Here is a 7,059-nt window from a genome sequence, read left to right as displayed (position 1 = left end):
ATTTCATGTAGTATGTTGTGCACTGGAGGTTAGATGCTACCGATGGGAAGAAGACTATGGATTACTGGCAAAAAATAGCAGTGAAAATACATGAAGTTCGCTATACAGCACCACCACTTGTAGCACTGATAGCCACCGTTGGCACTAAAGATGCGTCCAAAGCTAAAAAGCATTCTAGTGGCCCTCCAGTTGCTAATTTCAGGGTATGCAATTGTTACTTGCACGCAAATTTGTATTTCATATGTTGTACTAATATATATTAACTTATGTTTTGGATATTGATGTTGATTAGCTTGCTTGCTTGGAGGCAAAATTTGATGAATTAAAGAAAGAGATGGCATCATTAAGGAAGATGTTTAGTTTTGTTATTGACCAACAAAAGCATCAGGTATCATTTAGATAACTTAGTATACTGGGTTTCAGCATTATCAAATTATATGTTGTAATTCAGCAATTATTTGTTGTTAGGGTTTAGGAACTGCAAAATAACCATTGTGTTTTGTAGGCCAAACATCATATGCACACCCATTCACCGTCATCTTCGGTGCGACCATCATCCCCTGTGGCACCGTCATTTGGAGAGCAAGCAGAAGAATTTGCTGCACCCATAGAGGTTCCAATGGTAGGAAGGAGGATGATGATTGTACTACACCATTTGAGCCTATCGTACTTGGAGGACCCTATGTGGAGGATTCCTGCGATTTGGTGCCATATCGACCTTTGCATTTGGGTGGGATATCAGTTATTCAGCTGACAGTCCACATCATGACCAATCAGCTGAGATTGAGGTGGAGGATTGGACGCATAACATTGGTGATACAAGCCGATTCGGTAGAGTTTACCACCGGTCACATCACGTCATCTCTCCTTACACCGACCCGTGTAAGAAGAAGGTCAAATTTAATCTTAATCGACATATTGATGCATTCGAAGGAGAGGGCATTCGATGAGTGGTATAGGGTAGCACCGAATGAAGCAACCATGTGTACATTTTATATGACGGTGGGGAAGAAATTTTTTTTTGAGCTACTTACCTCTGAAGGATGGTTGACTTTCGATGTAAGTTATATACTTTATTTTCATGTAAATTCATTGTGTTCCTACATTTGGAATGATGTTTTATTTATCACCTCACACTTGTTATTTATTTCCTTTAATGTGGTTTTGCAGCATATTGACACTATTTTGTATTTCATACGAAAAAGGCGGTTTGAGAATGAGAAGATGTTCACCCACACCTATGCCATATTAGATGTGTTATTTTGGGTAAGATGATGGGATGTTACTGCGTTGCTTAATGTTATATTGATGACATTTTATATTGTATCTATTTCATTATTTGGTAGTCATCCATCAAAGGGCATTATCCCATATGGGGGGCATCTCGAAGCACATATTTATGTGATTCGACACTTCGTAGCTGTGTGCGTGGGAAGTCACCCAAACCTAGCATGCTGTGGCGGAGATGTGATTATGTAAGTCCCTACATATATTTAAAAAAATTCTGACTAAGTTTCCTAACTTGTGGATAATGAGGTTAGGTTCTAATTTGCAAGTGTACATCCGTGTCAACAACAGAGGTGCCCATTGGTTGGCAGCATGTGTGGACTTGAAGGCGCGACATATTGATTTATACGATCCAAATATAGGAAATAAATATGTCCAGAATAAAGAGTTGAACAATGCAGAATGCCTTACATATATGTTGCCTTGCCTATTGAGGGATGGGGGATATTACGAGATGAATCCGGATGTGCCTCCCACTTTAGAGCCATTCATGATGACCATGATCAAAGATGCACCCCGCCAAGATAATGGGTATGAATGTGTTGTCATTTCAAACCACTTCTATTGCTGCTGTTTAATTGTGCTTATGTGTGGAAATACACGTGGTTGGTTTTCATTAATGCTATTCTACAGTGGTGATTGTGGCATCTACGCTTTGAAATTTATTGAATACAAGAGCAGTGAGGAGAATCTTTCATTTGGCCCGGAAGACATTAGGTTTTTTAGAAAAAAATATGCTGTTGATTTTTACTTTAATAAACTTTCAATGTAGATTGTATGTTTAATATTATGCCACCCTATACTAATGTTATCTTAATATGCTGAACCTAGATTTAGTAATGATAACCGTTGACAAAAAAAAAAGAGAGAAAAGAAGACCTTCGGCTGTGATAAAAATTCAAGCAAAGATGATTACCGATGGTGCATCGATAATTCCCGATGCACCATCGGTAATTACCGATACGCTTTCAATAATATCAATTCACATATTTTTTTACTCCAAAGACTCAGCTAATGGGTGTTTCCGGAAACAACATGCAAAATATACATTCATCAATACCCCCAAACAGAAAAACTCCAAATGTTTGTAAAACGTTCTCCAATTGGCAAAACAATTTGGTTACCGTAGGTTTCATCGGTAATTACTGAAATCCCAGTGGTAATCACATTTTACAAGTCCCCTAATGTGTGTTAAATGCAAGAGCATGCAAAATATGGATTCTTAAAGGATCCAAAGGAGACAAAAATGAAATCTACGGTAATCAATTTATACTTTCTAGAAATATTACCATAGGTTTCATTGGTAATTACCGAAACCCCTGTGGTAATCACATTTTACCAATGTTTTGGCCCCCACAAATCCCCTAATGTGTGTTCAATGAAAGAACATGCAAAATATGGATTCTTAAATGATCCAAAGGAGACAAAACCCCAAAAGTTCTGAAAAAGTTCTCAAATTGGCAAAAAATTTGATTATTGTAGGCCTTCGATAATTACCAATGAAAAATATGGTAATCAATTCATACTTGCTGGAAACATTACTGTAGGTTTCATCGGTAATTACCGAAACCCCTATAGTAATCACATTTTACCAATTTTTTGGCCCCCACAAGTCCTATAATGTATGTTAAATGCAAAAACATGTAAAATACATGTTCTTAAATGATCCTAAGGAGAGAAAACCCCAAAATTTTAGAAAAAGTTCTCAAATTGGCAAAAAAAATATGATTACTGTGGACCTTCGGTAATTACCGATGAAACATATGGTAATCAATTCATACTTTCTGGAAAAATTACTGTAGATTTAATAGGTAATTACCAAAACCCCTATGGTAATCACATTTTACCAATATTTTGGCCCCCACAAGTCTCCTAATATGTGTTAAATGATAAAACAAATATATATTCTTAAATGATTCTAAGGAGAGAAAACCCCAAAAGTTCAGAAAAAAGTTCTCAAATTGGCAAAAAAAATATGATTACTGTAGACCATCGGTAATTACCGATGAAACCTACGGTAATCAATTTATACTTCCTAGAAAAATTACCATAGGTTTCATCGATAATTACCGAAACCCCTATGGTAATCACATTTTACCAATTTTTTAGGCCCCACAAGTCTCCTAATGTGTGTTAAATGAAAGAACATGCAAAATATGGATTCTTAAATGATCCAAAGGAGACAAAACCCCAAAAGTTCTGAAAAAGTTCTCAAATTAGTAAAAAATTTGATTATTGTAGGCCTTCGGTAATTACCGATGAAAACTATGGTAATTTGATACGAACCTAGGACGACCTGTTCCTAAACCCGTATTATATTAGCCCGGATCTAATTATGTCCAAGTTCTAATGGTCACCTCAACCCCTAACCAACCTATGATTAGAAACCTTGGTATATAATGAAGACGCCATAATAGGTGATGGAAGGCCTATTGATAAGTTAAACTAAAACACTCATTCACTAATGGTGTTTTAGTTGTTCAAAAGAACAAAGAGAATTCAATCTCAAAAATAATTTTCTGTATAAAATTCAAGCTTCATTCTCACAGAAAAATGAGCCTTTAAATAGGCTACAAAGCCACGAAATAAAACCCTAAAAACAAAGGGAAACCGGCCATACAAAGTAGTTTCCTATGGTGGCCGAAATTCTCACTCCTTATCTAATCTAATTTGGATTAATTAATTCATTTGTTTTGAATTAGGAATTAATTTATTTACAATGAAAATAATAAAATAATAACTTTCCTAAACTTATTTTTCCAGAAAATAAATAAATAAAAAAATAAAAAGTAATGGTAATTTCCTAAAACAAAAAGTAGAATTAAATTAGGAAACTAAAATACTAGCTTTTTAACTAAGTTGATTTTGACAATTCTTTGACCAATTTGAGCTCCAAATCAACTTCAATATGCTTTTTAGGATGCCAAATAAGCTGAATATGAAGTCCCACACGTTGCCCATGCTTGGAAGAGGAAGAAAAAGCCAACTTAGCAAAATACAGTAAAGCCAGCACAAACTACAGTAAAAAATAGGCCAAATTTGAAGCTGTCCGTACAACCCCTTTTTGAATGCCTTTGAAGCTTCCTTGACTTGATTCCATATCCTATTAGACATATGTATTGAATCCATAAAGAGTTTGAATCATTTCTTGCTGCCCGTTGTCCATATTTGCACCAAACCTGCTACCCGGGTACGTATCGGCTTCCACCACTTGGATGCTTAGAATAGGCTTTGTATCTTCAAGTATGGAGAAGCTCTATTGAGATTGATTACCCCCTATATAAATGCCCCAGGTTGTCCTTAAATCTCTTAATTTGAGCTCTTGTGATTGGCCTAGTCTTCATCCGTGTCAGGTCAGCATCCTAGTGGGTTATCGATTGAGTGCGCTCGGGCAGAATCACATCATAATCAATTTATACTTGCTGGAAACATTACTATAGGTTTCATCAGTAATTATCGAAACCCCTATGGTAATCACATTTTACTAATATTTTGGCCCCCACAAGTCTCCTAATGTGTGAAATGATAAAACATGCAAAATATATATTCTTAAATGATCCTAAGGAGAGAAAATCCCAAAAATTCGAAAAAAGTTCTCAAATTGGCAAAAAAATACGATTACTATAGGCCTTCGGTAATTACTGATAAAACCTACGGTAATCAACTTATACTTTCTAGAAAAATTACCATATGTTTCATCAGTAATTACGGAAACCCCTATGGTAATCACTTTTTACCAATTTTTTGGCCCCCACAAGTCCCCTAATGTGTGTTAAATGCAAAAAGAATGCAAAATATAGATTCTTAAATGATCCCAAAGAGAAAAAACCCCAAAATTCTGAAAAAGTTCTCAAATTGGCAAAAAAAATATGATTACTGTAGACCTTCGATAATTACCGATAAAACCTACGGTAATCAATTTTTACTATCGGAAAAAATTACCGTAAATTTCATCGATAATTACCGAAATCCCTATGGTAATCACATTTTACCAATTTTTTGGCCCCCACAAGTCTCCTAAAGTGTGTTAAATGCAAAAACATGCAAAATATAGATTCTTCAATGATCCTAAGTAGAAAAAACCCCAACAATTTGGAAAATTTTGATACTTTAATAACTTTTTCTGAACTTTAGGGTTTTTTCTCCTTAGGATCATTGAAGAATCCATATTTTACATTTTGTTGCATTTAACACACAATAGGGGATTTTTGGGGGCCAAAAAATGAATAAAACCACATTACCATAGGGGTTTTGGTAATTACCGATGAAACCTACGGTAAGTTTTCCAGAAAGTATAAATTGATTACCATAGGTTTCATCGGTAATTACCAAAGGCCTACAGTAATCGTATTTTTTTTGCCAATTTGAGAACTTTTAAGAAATATTGGGGTTTTCTCTCCTTAGGATCATTTAAGGATATATAGTTTGCATGTTTTTGCATTTAACACACATTAAGGGACTTGTGGGGGCCATAAAATTGGTAAAATGTGATTACCATAAGGGTTTCAGTAATTACCGATTAAATCTACGATAATATTTCCAAAAAGTATAAATTGATTACTGCAGGTTTTCTCGATAATTACTGAAGGTCTACAGTAATCATATTTTTTTTGCTAATTTGAGAACTTTTTCCAAACTTTTGGGGTTTTCTCTCGTTAGGATCATTGAAGAATCCATATTTTGCATGTTTTTGCATTAAACACCCATTAGGGGACTTGTGGAGCCCGAAAAATTAGTAAAATGTGATTACCATAGGGGTTTCGGTAATTACCGATTAAACCTACGGTAATTTTTTCCGAAAGTATAAATTGATTACCGTAGGTTTCATTGGTAATTACCGAAGGCCTACAGTAATTGTATTACTTTTCCAATTTGAGAACTTTTTCAAACATTTTGGGGTTTTTCTCCTTAGGATCATTTAAGAATCTATATTTTGCATTTTTTTGCATTTAACACACATTAAGGGACTTGTGGGGGTCAAAAAATTGGTAAAATGTGATTACCATAGGGGGTTTCAGTAATTAACGATTAAACCTACTATAATTTTTCCAGAAAGTATAAGTTGATTACCGTAGGTTGCATTGGTAATTACCGAAGGCCTACAGTAATCGTATTTTTTTGCCAATTTGAGAAATTTTTCAGAGCTTTTAGGGTTTTCTCTCCTTAGGATCATTTGACAATATTTATTTTGCATGTTTTATCATTTAACACACATTAGGAGACTTGTGGGGGCCAAAAAATTAGTAAAATGTGATTACTATATGTGTTTCGGTAATTACCGATGAAACCTATCGTAGATTTCATCGGTAATTACCGAAGGCCTATCGTATTCATATTTTTTGCCAATGAGTACTTTTTCTAAAATTTTGCGGTTTTTTCCCCTTAAGATCATTTAAGAGTCTATATTTTGCATGATTTTTCATTTAACACACATTACGAGACTTGTGGGGGCCAAAATTTGGTAAAATGTGATTAGCATAGGGATTTCGGTAATTACAGATAAAACCTACGGTAATGTTTGAAGCAAAAACAAATTGAACATTTTCACTTATTAATGTCATGTTTTCTCTTACTTTCTTAGAAGTTATCATTAATAATGCTACATTTAGCATGTTATTTGTTGGAACACACATGATTGAAGTTGTCGGATGTAATTGTGGTGATTCTTTTACGACGGTGTACAAATGTCAATTACCGACGATGCATCGATCATTACCATTGGGCAGTAATATCATCCGTGCAACAGTAAGAAACCTACAAACAACTGAACCA

Source organism: Ziziphus jujuba, chromosome 6 (assembly GCF_031755915.1).
Source record: "Ziziphus jujuba cultivar Dongzao chromosome 6, ASM3175591v1".
NCBI classification, from domain to species: Eukaryota; Viridiplantae; Streptophyta; class Magnoliopsida; order Rosales; family Rhamnaceae; genus Ziziphus; species Ziziphus jujuba.
This window is presented reverse-complemented; position numbering follows the sequence as displayed.